This window comes from Halichoerus grypus, chromosome 1 (assembly GCF_964656455.1).
Source record: "Halichoerus grypus chromosome 1, mHalGry1.hap1.1, whole genome shotgun sequence".
Classification (NCBI taxonomy): Eukaryota; Metazoa; Chordata; class Mammalia; order Carnivora; family Phocidae; genus Halichoerus; species Halichoerus grypus.
The window spans coordinates 28,839,016-28,854,852 of NC_135712.1; the positions used below are offsets into that span (position 1 = coordinate 28,839,016).

The window sequence follows — 15,837 nt, forward strand, 5'->3', positions numbered from 1 at the left end:
TGGCTTGGGCAAATGAATTAAAACCTTTCAACTTAATTTTCCCAATTATAAAATGGAAATAGTAATATTAAATTCATGAGGTAATTGAGAAACAAACTAAATAACACAAATATCCTAGGACTTAAGAGTAATTTTTTTTCACCTTGATTGTAGGTTACTTAAGGCATGTGTTTTGTACCTTCATTTCTCTACAGTTCATGGTCATTTGTACTTGTAGTGAATAAATGGAACAACTTTGTGTTTCTAGGATCCCTACTCTATACCATTTTGCTCTAAGAATCCGTCTCTCACTAGACAGATGCTATATTTCATGGTGCATTAGAGCTCTCTGAAGAGGCTTGGAGTCCTTTTCACCTTTCAAGACTTGTGTATTAAGTTAGGTCTTTGCAGACTAGAGCTAAAGTAACCTGTGTTCAAAGTACCACATTAAATATTACAGGTGTCTAGCAGCAGACTTGTAACTGATAAAACTGTCCAACATCAATTATTTTTAGGAACGTCTCTGCCACTTCCTTAGCTTCATCTTCTCTTTTGGGGCCACTGGACTTAGCGGCCTTCTTCCTGGAGTACTTTCTTAGAGAGCAGCTGGTAATATAATTAGGAACTACTTCTGAAGACTCCTCTTGACAGCTTCAGAATCAGGATCAAGAATAATGACTACTTGGCAAGTAGTAAAGCTGGTGTATAAGAATCTAAATTCACATATTTAGAGCTTCTTTTAAGAGTAAAATCTGGAATCCTTAACTTGGCAGTCCTGGATTTTAGCAATCTGACCTCAACCTAACTGTTCAGCATTGTCTACAACTTCTTCCTTGTGTATTTCCTGTGCTGGACTGCCAAACTGGAATGATTTGCTTATTCCTAATGACTGTCTTGTACTTTCCTGCCTCTCTATCTTTGTGTTTACGTATTGGCCTCCACCTAGCATGTTATTCTCGCCTTTAACCATTACCCTAGCCCTTAAGACTCAGATTACTTTGTTGTCCTTTAGAAAGACTTCCTGGGTCATGCCAGATAGAAGTAATCACTCCTTCCTTTGAAATTCTAGAGAACTTAAAGGCATTATTCTTCCATTATATATTTATCAAACTCATATTGGCATCACTGTATACCAGTTTGCAATACTGGGCACTGGGGCACATACACTGCCCCTGTCTTCATGGAGCTTACCGTACTCTACCTTATAGTGGAATTAGTTGAGCATTTGTTTATTTGCTATAGGTAATTTATCTTTGTATCCTCCATAGTCCCTAAAATATTATGGGTCCTCGATTAATATTTGAGTGGCATTTGCTAACTAAATGAATGGAGCTTGAGAAACCAATGGATTTTGTTTCCATAGATCTACATAAAATATTTGTCCCCATTCTTCTAACTGTTCTTATATTAATCCAATTACACATAAACTCAGTTATTGTCTGATTGTGTCTGTGAATGTGTGTCTAGATTTAATTATATATACATAGTAATGTTTTTCTTTTGGTGGTGGTTTTGTCTGTTTTAGTACATAACTAAATGATTAAGTAAATGAGTTTTATCTGCAGAAGGTCAAACATAGCTACAGAATACTCAGAATTTCAGATGATAATGTTCAGCATTTGTGACAGGAAAACCTCACTGGATTTGGAGAGAGAGTTCAAGAACATGCTAGAGTTAAATTGGTTTGGTAACCTTAATGAGACCACTTACACTCAGGGATTTGAGACACAGAATGAAAGAAGTTGGATGAGTGCAAATTATTATTTTTATATTCTACACATATATTCTATAATAATACCAAGTGAAAAATACCCACTTTCATTTTAGCATAGCTGGTATTTTTTTCTGTAGTAATTGCAGGGTTGTTATTTGGGTTATACTTTAACTTTCATTCTATAGAAGGTACAGAAGGCAAATGGTGTTGAGGGAAAAGTTGTGCTTCTGAAATGAGTGTTACTTACCATCAATGACAGGTAGTCAGAGGTGACATTTTTGCAATTTTAAAGGGTAAAAGTGTGACCAGATTTTTTTTTTTAAATCTACCAACATATGCAGATATGCTGGAGCTGGGCCAAAACCCCACATTTCAGGAAAAATGAAACCAGTCCACAAAGACACTAGTTTCTCCTTGACTTGAGAAATTTCAGCAACAGTAGATTCCAGTGTCTTTGATCCTGTTATCAAAGCAGAGTTTTCAGAGGGCCTGAAATTGACGTGTCTTCCAGAAAGTTCCAGAAAGTGATAATCCCACGGCAGGCTCATACTCTCAATGCTGGTTCTGAGAGAACTGGGTTTAACGCCAACTCTGACGTCACCAGCACAGTGAGCTTAGGCAAACTCCTCACCCTCTTTAACCCACTAATTCCAATTCTGGACATTGCTGTCAGACCCTGCTCAGCCCCCCTCTTCTGAGTGACTCTTTCTGTACTGAAAACACCCATCTGTAAAACAAGGTTATCGACATCTACCATGTGGGGCTGTTGGGAAGGTGGAAGGAAATGGTGCCAGGACTCAGGTGATACTCAGGTTCACTCAGGTGAAACAAAGAATCCAGAGGCTTGTGCTGGGCTTGGAAAGAAGCAGTATTTTAGTCAGTGGAAATACCATAAACAAACTGAAATCAGACAGGGAATGTATTATTTGTGAAGGGCTTTTCACAGAAGTCAACAGGAGGAGGATGAGAGACCCACAGATCTTTAACGTGCAGTTCAGTTGTTTGCAAGGTCTATGGGATCTGGAGTGTGGGGGACGATAAGTGATTATGGAATTGATACAAACTGAGAAAGGTAAAGAACAGATTTATGCAAGTATATACTCCACAAGAGAAGTGTACAAGGAAAAACTACTTAAGGATGCAGGGTTTTTTCCCATATCTGAGGTGAGTGGTGTAGAGAGGGGATTTCAGATGCATTTAAGAAAGGTAATAGTGGAGGTAACCAAAAATAATATTTGAAGCCAAGTGTTTACAATCACTTTACAAGAAGAGTGATTGAAGGGTACTTACGATGAAGCTCTGCATGCTAAGAGCTTGAAACATCTTAACAAAAGAGGAAAGTGAGTCAGAAGAGGCTTGGTTGGGAAGAAGGGCAAGAAAGAATAAAATACATATGTTGCAAAGGAGATGAGACCTTCCCTTAGTATAATGTTATGATAATAGCAAACATACTTTTCACAACCTGGGATAATTTTTCAGATTTATAAGAAGGATAAACAACTTCTTTTTTTTGTAATATAAAGAAATGGAAGTAATCTTGACATGAAAAGGAGGAGCAAATATCCATTTCTCCCTTTGTATGTCTAAAATATTTTATAAAAATAGTGCGATACATTTAAAAAGTGATAATAGCAAAAGCTCTTTCAGGAAGAAGAAAAGTCAAAGGCCTGAAATAACAGAACAGAGACCCAAGTACAGGATAATTCAAATACAATGTGGATAGAAAAGTAATAATGAGAATTGGATAAAAATCAAAGAAAAACAAGTGAGGTTTATATACAGAATCTCAAGGTGAGAAAATAAACAGAGCTCTACTGAAAGCATCTTCAAGTACATGAGAAGAGGATGAGAAGAGTGGAGAAGAGTGGAGCACTAAGGTCTTGTTGGCGTAGTATGTGAACTACTGCACAGCTGCCCCAGAAGAGAAAGCATGGCTAATGGAAGATTTCTCTAGGGAACTGTTTCAGTGAGAGGAACAGGATGTGTGCTGAAGCTCACCAAGAAATAAAGGAACAAAATATTTTACAATTAACCTTTCGATTCAAATGGGGAGTAGTGAACCCTCTAATTATTGACATGGGGAAATGCTCCGGGGACCCACAGACCCACTGCTGAATGGTATAGGAGTTTTTATACTGACCAAGAAAACTACTGATCTGTGGGAAAGAAGTGACCAAAGCAGGATCAGCTGTTTGGGGGCCTCTTCTACTTTCTATTCTCCACCTTGGCAATCTCTCGCAGTGTCTCCGACCCTGGTCTGCTTTCTTCAATCAACATGACATTGTCATTACCAGATTAATCTACCAGATTAATTTACTTGACTAATCTACCTGATTAATGATTCCAAAGCTCAAATCTAATGTTACTGCTGCCCTCACAAGCCTTTAAATATCTCCCCAACACCGACAGGGTCAAATGCAAACTCATTCACCTAATCTGCCCTCTTCACTAGATCCCCACAAGTCTCTTTCACAGACACACTCTGCCGTCAGCAAGGTGATACCAAACACAGTGATTTTTCTCCATCTTCATAGCTCTGTTTATACTGTTTCCTCATTTAGTCCTTCCTTTCTTCCCTATCTATATGATGAATAGTATGGAAGTTTAAAAGTGTAGATGGATAAGTAAGAATCCATGATGTACACTTTGAAGAAAAAAATATATATATATGTATATAAATATATAAAAAAGAATGAAGATTCAGAGGACCAGTAAAAAGAGAGTAAGAGAACACATGGTTTAGAAAGAAAGGACATGTTAATTTCATAGATTCCACCATTTTCTTTGTACATTAGTGATGTTAGACTCCTACCAAAAAGCCTTTGTGGTCCCACTGAATAAGACATTCTAAGAAGACTGCTCACATATCCACCCAAAGGGAGGCAGGCTATGAACCATCCATGCATAATTTCTCATAGTTTCATGCCCTTGTGTTCAACTCTGACAGCAAAAACCATTTGTTAGAACAGCTTTAAACTTTTATCGGCTGACACTGGAATTATGGGAGTATGGAAAGAGAACATGGATTCAATGAATAGATTTGGACAACTTGTGAAAAGGCAGAGTAAATGATAATCTAGACTGAGAAAATCAAAAGGAAAAACAGAAAAATGTGATACAAAAATACCAAAAGATAATCTATAATTTACTACATGCTGCCCTGAAATAGATGAACTTGAGAATTGAGATTCTAAAAATAATTTTAAAAACCTAAATGAACAAGAATGAATAATGAATTATGAATATTTTACATGGAAAATTTTAACTAAACCAGTATGTTTGGTGGAAGGAGAATTAACATTTACCCAAGAGAAGAGTCTGAAAAATAGGAGATGCTGCAACAGCTTACTGATTCTTTCATTCCTTCATTTATCCACTCATTCACTTGTGAGCAAATTCATGTCAAGTGCCTCCCGAGCCACTTAGTGTATGAATGTACAAGCTCAGAAGTGTGTACGTGGGAGGATGGCCAACCTACTGTTTCATATTTATAATGAGAGTTTATGGGTTAAGAGGACAAATCAAAAAGGAAGGGAATAAATAATCACAATCCTTGGTATAAAAATCCACTAGGATGGCAAACACATTAAAGACAAAAGTCATATTTTGAGTGTGTAGTATGGTATGTTGGAGGCCATATTACTCATCAAAGGAGCACAGGTTGAGGCCAGGAGCATCACATGGGAGTTCAACTCTGTCACTTACTAGAATCACTGTGGGTCAGTTTGCTTAATCTCCAGTCTTCTGCCCCCTCAACTTTAGAATGAAGGAGAGCTATCTATTAATTTTAAGATCTTATTTTATTTTTGTTTTTACGTTCAATGTTTGGGGCTATGAGGACACACTGAGGGTGATGAATTCTATGTACAAAAAGGTTAGTGCATAAAGATTTTCTCTCAGCTTTGTCAAAGCAGCTCTTTTTTCACTCTTCAGATGACCATTGGTGACCTTATTTCTATCATTTTTTTGTCCTAAGCTATTTTAAGTTTGGGTTTGTTTTCTTTTCCCTAACTGTACTTCCTCTGTCCCAGCTACTTCCTCTCTCTCTTCCTCATGTTCTGAACCAGAAACTGTGGATGTGAATATAGACTTCACTTGGGATACAGCCAAGTTCTCCTGGCCATGCAAACTTCTTCATGAACCAAAATGTCCACATTTCCATTCTCAGAAGCTAAGAAGGCTTCTGCCATTCACAAAGAACATTTTGAATGTCATTTCAGAGGACTGAATTTTGCTTTGAAAAATGGGTGAGTGAAGTTGAAGTAAGATTGTAAAGAGGGGAACAGAAGAGCAGGGGCTATGCAGGGTAAAGGAGTGCTGGGTTGGAATGAGACACCCTCTTTTGCCACCACCCCTCACCACATACACACACATGCCCTTGGTGCCACCCTGAGTGGTTCATGCCTTTGAGATCTTGTTCTGACCAGGCAGGCACATCGAAATAATGATGATCATGGCTTCCATTGACTTAGCATTTGACCGTGTTTCAGGTGCTTTTATATATGCGATCTTTGTATCGTGATTCATTAAGGTGGTGTTATTGCCCCCATTTTTATGATAAAAATCTGAAGCTAAAGAGGTTGAATAATTCATGCAATGTAATAGTACGTGGCAGAGCTGGATTTTTAAGCTCACATCTATAACAGTCCAAAGTTTTCCTGCAAAGATCACAGCTTTGTAAGGTTTGAGACTAGGCTGGTAACTTATCTATGCTTTGCTCATTTGTAAAAACGAAGACATTAGTTCCTACCTCACAGTGTAAAATGAAATGATCCATGTGAAAGTGTCAATTCAAGGTAGGGGCTTAGTAGCTTAATAACTAGAGTCCCTGCCTTCAAGGTACAATATAACTTTTCTCATATTTTATCTTATACTAGTTCTGTGAATTAGGCAAAACATTGCTGCCATTTTACACATGGAGTAATTGAGGCACAAGAAAGATTGAGTGACCTGTGGTCCCTCAGCAGATGATGCCAGATACTGAACATCAGCCTCCTAACTCTTAGTCCAGACTTTTCCTATCAGTAAGTTGTCTTTTTGTTTTTTTGTTTTGTTTTGTTTTTCAGCAGAAAGATAAACAGTACAGGGTAGAAATTCCATGTGTGTTGGAGCCAAATAAGCCTGGTCTTGAACTGTGTGACTAAGCCAATTGATTTCTCTGAGTTTCAGTTTCTTATCTATTAAATAGACATAATGAAGATTTCTATGTGGAGTTCTTGTGAGAATTAGATGTAAAGTGTTTCACTGTACCTGATACCCAGTTGGAACTTAATGAAGAAGAGCTACTATTTTTTGTGACAATTATTACTATTTAATTATAGTGTACAGTTATGTGTTTATAATTATTTATCCTTCACTCAATGAACACAGCATAATGTCTAGGGTATCAAGTATTGTCCTGGGCTGTGGGGTCACAAAGATGGCTAAGACACCTACTTGGCATTAGGGTCTCACCATCAGTAAATCTGTGATATCGTATCATATGCGATAATGTTGTATTAAATGTACATACTAGCTTTCACTTATCTTTAAGATTTTTTTTTACTTAGTTTGCCCAATTTTCCCCCTGGAGATAAGAAAGCCAGAACTGCTTAGTTCAAATGTACACAGTATGGGTAGGGTGAAATTCTGCTTTTAGCTTCCTGGGGCTGCCATAGTGACTGCACCATGCAGACAAAAAGAAGATGTGGGGATGCCTGGGTGGCTCAGTCAATTAAGTGTCTGACTTTGGCTCAGGTCATGATCTCAGGGTCCTGGGACTTAGTCCCACATCCTCGGGCTCCTCAATCAATGGGACTCTGCTTGTCCCTCTGCCCCACCCCCAACCCTCCACTCATACTCTCTCTCTCTCAAATAAATAAATAAAATCTTAAAAAAAAAAAAAAAAAAGAAGGTGGGGCTGGGGATGTATGTGCTGTGCTTACCATTGCCCTTTTCTGACTTCCCAAATTATCACCATATTAACAGCATGTTACTTACATAAAGTTATTTTAGCTTTTAAAGGCTCCTTTCATATATTTATCATAGCCATATCACACATGCATTTCATGATATTTTATTTCAGAGTCAGAATATAACTCTCAGGCATAACTCACCTTTTTAAGAAGAGAATGAAAAATGAAGGAAAAAAATTCATGTTCCCTCTCCTTCCTAGGAAGTTGTAAAGCAACTGGTTGAACTCACTCTAAAAACCCATATGAATATTCAGTGTAAGATCTTTATGCATCTCGTGGTTCCTAGCTATTAAATACAACTCTACTGATAAATAGTTGGGTTAGAAATACGGCCTTATTGCAGCTCACCTTAAGCCCAACCCGAACTGAAGCCCACATCTCATTCACAGAAAGGGATTTTTAGCCAGGATACAAAATGGAGTAAGTTCAAGAAGTCATTTATTAATTCCCTGAACAAGTTGTTGTGGAATATTTACATTAAGGAGGATAAAATGTCAGGTGGAAGCAGGCACTGTGAACCTCATAGTCCAATGAAAGACAAACATAGAAATAATCACACGAATAAACACGAAATGAAAGCTTTGATAAGGGCTATGAGAGCTCCGCGGGTCGGTGAAGGCCTATAATAAACAAATTTGATCTAGTCAAGGAGTCAGGAAAAACTTATAGGGGTAATGATGATTGAACCCAAATCTGATGAAAGCAGTGGGAGCTAGTGAGCCAAAGCTAAGGAGGATGCGACATCGGTCAGGATGGCTGGGGCAGAGCGAGGAGATGTGGTACCAGGTAAGTCTGGGGAAGGAGTCACACCACTATGGCTTAACTGCTTCTCCTAAGTTTTGTGTCTTGTGCCCAAAAAGCAGTGGGAAACTATACAAGAAGTCTTTTAAGCCAGTGGCTTGGGGGTTGTTTTTGTTGTTTGTTTGTTCCTTCTTTGTTGAAGGTGTGAGATATGTGCTGAAGCTTGTATTCCGAAAAGATCCCTCTCCATAGTGATGGGACTAGACTGGGGGCAGAAACAGGTGCAAGATGATGGTGACTTGAACTGTGGTGGTAGAAAGAAGAGATGAATAAAAAGCTCTCGGGCTCGTAGACTTATTTCCCCAACGTACACCTTTCTCCAAACGAAAGAAATGTCAGTTTTGAAAGTCATCTTTTACGATGCAAACCGAAAAGCCCTGTTCACTTTAGGACACATGGCCACAGATGACAGCAGAGAAGCAACACAATGACATGACCGCGCATCCCAAATCTGTCCTGTAATTTTTAAAACTCAGAAGCTCAGAGCCACCATGGTGACTTAATGGAATCATTACCAATGGATAAGGAAATGTCCTCCATTTGCTTCCCCTGATTCCACTTGGACATAGGCCATTGTTTCTACGAAGAGTGGCTTGGAGCCATGCAGGGTTTCAAGGGAAATTGGCCTTTCATGGGGCCATACGAATAGATAATGCATATTGCCCCCATAAAATCTCTAATGAATATTAAGGGTGGCTTTCATTTGTGGTGATTGAAAGGAACTCATAAATTCTCTCTCTAGGATGCGGGAATTTTCTCCTCCCTGTGGAGAGATTTAATGGATTTGCGGCATTCTGAATGATTTGGCAAGAAATCAGAGGGACCTGCGCAGTCACCCACAAAGGGCACTTAGCTTCTTGAATGTGATAGTCACCACCACAAAATATTTTCTGTAAGAACCCAGAGTGATTGATGCAACCCACCGTAAGTCATGACAAGGTGTCAACTGAAAAACTGGAAAAAGAAGTGGTTAAAGACACCGCAGCTTTAAAAACAAATTTGACTTTTAGAGAAGGGTTATTTCCTTTTAGAAAAAAAAGTTAGACCTGCCACCTGCAAGAAATTTAGATTAGTTGTTTGTGGCAAGAGCCATCATATTTTGAGGCCACTGTGAGCTCCTACTGCTCTCTGTATGGAGTAGATTAAACTGTTCCCACACAATGATAAATACATCGCAAAGAGCCATAACAAGAACACAGTAAGCTGTAGCACTTAATGGTACAACTTCCAGTTAGAACAATATTCTTAGGGTTTCTTTGGCCAGTTCCCATTTTATGTGTGCTATTTTTTGATAAGTTAATTTTTTACATTTGCAGAAATCAATATCTTTCAAAGCTTTATAGGACTGGGGAAGAGAATTAGAGGTATGAGTTCCAGAGAGTTTTGTTAGCTGTGTGGCCCTGGGTTAACAGAACACATTCTGAAAAGTGCAAAAATAATCTATTAAAAAAAGCAGGTGAGGATTAAGATTAAAAATACCATCAGCTCTAAATTTTCCGTACGTGTGGAAGGAAAATGGGGAAAAATGCCCGAGGCAGCAATGACCCGAGAGGCATTCAGATTTTACTACGGAATGTGGCAGATGATCTGTTTTTAGAGAAAGTAACTTTTTAATGCTTTTTAATGCTAGACTTTCAATACTTGAAGTAAAAAGAGTTCTGGGTAATTTTGTTTTGTTGGAATAGTGTATTTCTTTGTGAAATGAATCAAGGATCTTGCTTTTTCATCCCGTGAAATTAGATACTCTGCAGAAAGTTAACCCAAATGCCCTTCATCCTACTTATGTGAAGAGATTGTTACTATGATTTAAGACACCGGTTCCTGTTTGACGCTGGCTAGCAAAGCTTGGCTCAGGGGGGACATTTTTCTAAGTGTAGACTTAGTTCTCAATTGGGCTTCCCTTGGGTGGGAAGATTCTGGGTTGGAGGACAAACCAGATGGTATAGGCTGCAATTTCCTTAGCTGTAAAATAAATGGATAAGACTAGGTAACCACTAGGATCTCTTTCAGGGATAAATATTTATGAATCAACTTTGTGAAGGAATAAATAGCTGTTGAGGATTATATTAAGTCATCATCTTGGGGATGGGACTTAATTCCCATGAAAATATTCCTAAACTTAGAGCCTTATATTTTGAAAGGTAAAATGGTAAAAACCTATCACCCAATTTTAAATAACTAGGCAATGTGTGGTGTTCTAACTTGGGTGTCTTGTCATTGCACACTTACTAGAACTCAATGCTATTTGGATCTGAAAGGTTGATATAGCTTCATTTATGAGAGGGACTTAGGGAGCTCATTCTAGATGAGAATCAGAGGCCTTGGGAAACTGAGGGTTTGAAGGAGAGAAATGACATTGGAAGAAAGAAGTGCAGCACATCTGATGATTCCAAATAAAATATGTTTCACAATTTTGCTAGAATATTATGTCCTAAAACTGTATTTCTCAATGTGTGGTTCCATGAACCAAGGGCATCAGAATCACTGAAGGCATTTGTTACTAAGGTCTACCTATGCCAGACTTACTGAATTAGAATTTCTAGGATGGACATTCTTTTTTTTTTTTTTTTTTAAAGATTTTATTTATTTATTTGAGAGAGAGAGCATGAGAGGGTCAGAGGGAGAAGCAGACTCCCTGCCGAGCAGGGAGCCCGATGTGGGACTCGATCCCGGGACTCCAGGATCATGACCTGAGCCGAAGGCAGTCGCTTAACCAACTGAGCCACCCAGGTGCCCTAGGATGGACATTCTTTAATAAGCTCCACAGGTGATAGTTTTATGCTCACCAAAGTTTGAGAATCACCTCTGAATAGAAGAAAACAATTCATGATTCCCTGATTTTCCATTTAATCTTCACCCAACCAAAAGTCTTTTTGATAGATAGATAGATGATAGGTAGGTAGATAGATAGATAGATAGATAGATAGATAGATAGATAGATAATCTCACTTAATTTAGTAAGACAAAAACCCTGTAAAGTAGATAATTCAATTTTCCAAAAGAGACAGTAGGGCTCTGAGGATTGAGGAATTTGCCCAAGCTCTGTTCCAGAGCCAAGCTGGGAGTTCAATCAAAGTCTTCTGAATCCCATTCCTATAAAATTGTTACATCACCTTAAGGACCTCATGCTCAGAACACAGCAAAGGAATGCACTAGGCAGCCCTTGGGAACTCTCAGTACTCAAAGCCCATGTGATCAGCCTACTTGAAAGTGTACAGAGCCTCTAATGGATGCACCTGATAAATCCCCAGAGGTAGTTCAGTGCTTTCCAAACTGACTTGGTGAAAACTCCCATCAGAGAGTGTTTGGGGCTTTTGATAAATCACAGAGCAGAAAAATCCCCAGATAAAGGATAACAAACCACCAGGCCACTTACCCTATATCTTCCAGATTTTATAAAATACTTTTGAATGTAAATAACTCTTTGATTATGATATAATTTTCTTTAGTAACTGTAATGGAATCCGATTTTCCTAATTAGATCATAGTTCTGTTCTTTCAAGCTTAACATCCAAGATGGATTAAAAAGCCACATTTTTCAACTTTCTTCAAATTATGGGTAACTCTTTTCTATGCTGCCATTTTCCAACCCTCTTTTCTGCCAACTCCTCCTTAGTATGGATGTTTTAGTGGGTTGCCTTCTTATGGTTCTAGTGCTCATGGAACTCTCTCCCAACACTTCTGTATGACCTAAAGCCCCTAACACAACATTCTATCCAATCACTGAGGAACAAAAGTCCCCTGTCAGAGGATTAAAGAAAATGTCCAGTATTGTTAAGTATGCAACCCACTTATTTTAGTATTTCCAATATCATTTGGTCATGACTCTAAATCCTAAGATGTTTGAACCAAGCTGATGGGTTTGGAAGGGATCTCAAGGTGGTGTGTGCATGTATATCTGAGTGTGTGTTTCTTTGCATCAAATAACATTAGCATAACTCAAAAAGAAACATGTGAAAAAGGTTTCATTTGATTCACTATGGCCAACCCCTTCTGTCTTTATCGTTATTCTAAACCAGTAAATTGTCAGAGGCATTATATGGTGGTAGTCATATATGATGCAATAGGGTTTTTCTTTTTTCTTTTTTAATGTTCCTTTAAATGTCAGAATAGGTTGTGGGAAATGAAAATCACTGGTGTTAAATGGTAACAAAACTGATGATTTTGAAATATTTATGTTAAAAGGCTTTTTGAAATTGAGTACTTAGCTTCTGTAATGTGCTTTTCCTGACAGTCTGCAACCGTTGGATATCTTTATTCACCACAATTAGTAAATTTGATGGCTTTATTTATTGTGCATTAATTCAGTTCTGATAAAAGTGGAGAAAAGTCTCCCTTGACTAAAATACAATTGAATTTAAATTCAGCCAAAAGAACCGCAGTGCAAATGTGGTTACTGCCAATGAGTTGTCAACCAAAGCAACACTATGGACTTTGTATCTGAAAAAATTGTTAGAAAGGTGAGGTTACAGCTTTATCAGTAACAAAAACAGGACTAATTTAAAAAGTCAGTCTCTATATATGAAATTGGAAGTGAATAAATTATGGTATGTCCCTGTTCTTTCCATTGTCTAGACATATGCCCCACTCCCCACCCCACTGACAAGGAGACATAGTACAATGGCTTGCCTTTTGAAATTAAACACAGCAGCCCATCACCAATATTTATTAAACCCCTACTATCTACTGAATGTTTTTGCATTTTTAGTGTGGCTAGCCTTATACTTAGAAGTTTTGTAGCATGGTATAAGGGGAACGCATTAGACTTTAACAGAAGGAACCCTGAGGTTAAATTTGGAATCCATGGCATACACAGTCACATTACTGTCTGATCCCCAGTTGCTTCTTCTGCATGGTGGGGAAAACAGAGCCCTCCTCCCAGACTTATTGCTAAGATGGTAAGAGATATTTTATATGAAGGTGCTCAGCTCTCTGCCTGGCATAAATGGTGACCCAAAACCCCAAGAACTGATGTTAAAAGGAAACATGTATTTTGGAAAGCTGCATCTCAACACCGGTGTGGCAATTATAGATCCAGGTGTAAATGGAGCATTTTGTTGAGCTCTTTGACTTCCTTTTGAACTTTAATACTGTCTCTGAACTTCTCAGTATGGCTGCTAGTGTGCATGTTAACATTATCAATAGAGCATCAATAGTTGAAGATACTTTCCATACATCTTGAAGACCTCTGTATGATACACACAAAGCAAAATGTGTTTTCTTCTTAGCTTTACATGTTTCATTGCACATCCCTTCTGTTTTTCTCCCCTTCACCTCTGCTCAATTTCAATAACTTCTCCAGTTGCATCTCCATCCCTTCGAAGCCTGCATACTATCTGGTAAGTTTGTGCTTGCTACAGCTTCTCCTCTCAGCTTGGTTTTGAGTTTACCCTCCTCTGCCTTCAATTTCCTTCTCTAACCGCTCCTGAATAATACTCCATTGGGGTCTTAGGAGGAAGTAGTAGTGTAGTGAGGCTTTGGAAAAAAATTACAACATAGAAAGTGGGGAAAGGAAAGAGACCAGAAGAAGGGGTGGAGGACAAAGGTGAGGAGGTGGCCCATGCTCTAGTTATAAAACCAAGGTTTATATGCACACCTGACTGCTAAAGAAATGAGTGGTGCTGCTTTTGGCTTGCAATTTTCTCCCTTAATTCCCTTTGAACTTTATTCTGTATAAAGGATTTGGCTCTGTGGGACAGTGGACCCAGATAGGCCTGGGTTCAGTCCTTGTTAGCTTTTTAACTTTAGGTGAGTTCGCTGTTTTGTGCTTCAGTTTCCTCTTTGTAAATAAGGAGATGATAATACTTTATACAGCTGTGCAGAAGATTAAATGAGATGCAGTGATCTATAGCTGGATATCAGTAAATGTTGCTCAATTGCATGGGCTCAGAACTAGCCATCTCTTTTCTTCTGAAGTCCAGATAATATATGCAAATCAAACTTTTTTTTTAAATGGAGACATTCTCCCATGCTAGGCACATAATAAGTACTAAAAAATTGTGTTTGGAGAACGGAGTGGAAAAAATGAATGAATGCCAGTGGGTATACCCCATGTAGATATATAGGGTATTTTGGGTTTACTTCCATTACCATTCTTCATTGTGCCTATACCACTTGTTTGGTCTTTCCCTATTTGAGTATTGTGACCACCACTGATACTGACATAGATATCAGTTACAGAGACAGGACACCCCTTTATCCATATCCATGTGCACAGCCCCTCCCAAATATCCTAGATCTAGTCTTTCCTTGGAGAAAATGTGTTTTGTGGGATGAGAAATCATCACACAATACTGATTAAGGCTTCCAACCTCTAAAAAGCTATTTTTGTAGGAATCACTAAGTACAGAACCCCTGTTGTTTGTGTACCCAGCGCTTATCACTGTGGAAGAAGGTCACGTGACAACAGCATGGCCCTACGTGTGCACCGCGACGAAGGGGCTCAGGCTCTCAGTCAGTGTTGCCCTTAGCTAGCTCTGCTTCCTTCAGTCAAGCCTCACCATCTCTCTGAGCCTTACCTTTCCCAAAGGAATATCAGAATTTTATATCTCAGTGTTCAAGACATCTGAATACTAAAATCGTGTACACAAGTTTTTCCATGTTTATTTAGGAAGAGTCTTAATTTAACGATCTCATGATTTTTAATACTATATACTTCATGCTTAAAACAAGGGTAAGTCATGTTAAATGACTCCTTCAATACAATATAATCTGAAACATATACTTTACATGTTTGGTTATGTTATAAAATTAATATATATTCTTTAAGTAAGCTCCATGTCCAACGTGGGTCTTAAACTCAAAAACCCCAAGATCAAGAGTCGCATGCTCTACCAACTGAGCCAGCCAGGTGCCCCAAAATTAATATTTCTGTAACATCAGTTACGATATTCAGTAAGTGGAAGTTATTGAGACATGTTTTATATTCACTAAATTATTTACTCATATATGCAAGTACAACACGCTGTGTCTCAGGAGGTTATGATGAAATGGCAGAATGTGATTCAGAATGCCTTAACAGTGGCTTCTTGCTCTCTAGTGAATTCTATCACTTTAGTAAAGATATATCACTTGTAAAGTGTGTGTGTGTGCATTTATGTTGCTTAAAATACTGAAAACATACTCAAGTCTTCTGTATTTGTAACAGGATCTATTTAAACCATTTAAGATCAGAAACAGCTAGAGGGTATATAGCCTTACAAGTGTCAGAGGTTTGGATGCCACCTACTCCAATTAAAAAGTCATTTGCTTGTATCAGAGCTGCCAATTATCATCACAATTCATGATATTTCTAGGAAATACACCTAACAGAAATACCAGCTCTACTCCAGCATCCCTACTATTGATCTTAGTGACAGTATGTGTCTTAACAAGTTTTTTACTTGCCTA

The 15,837-nt window shown here is 38.3% G+C and overlaps 1 protein-coding gene across 1 annotated transcript in view; it reads left to right on the forward strand.

Moving 5' to 3' along the window:
* The window catches only part of SAMSN1 (SAM domain, SH3 domain and nuclear localization signals 1), a 127,380-nt gene that overhangs the window by 51,673 nt on the left and 59,870 nt on the right, over positions 1-15,837 (forward strand). The window lies entirely within an intron of this gene.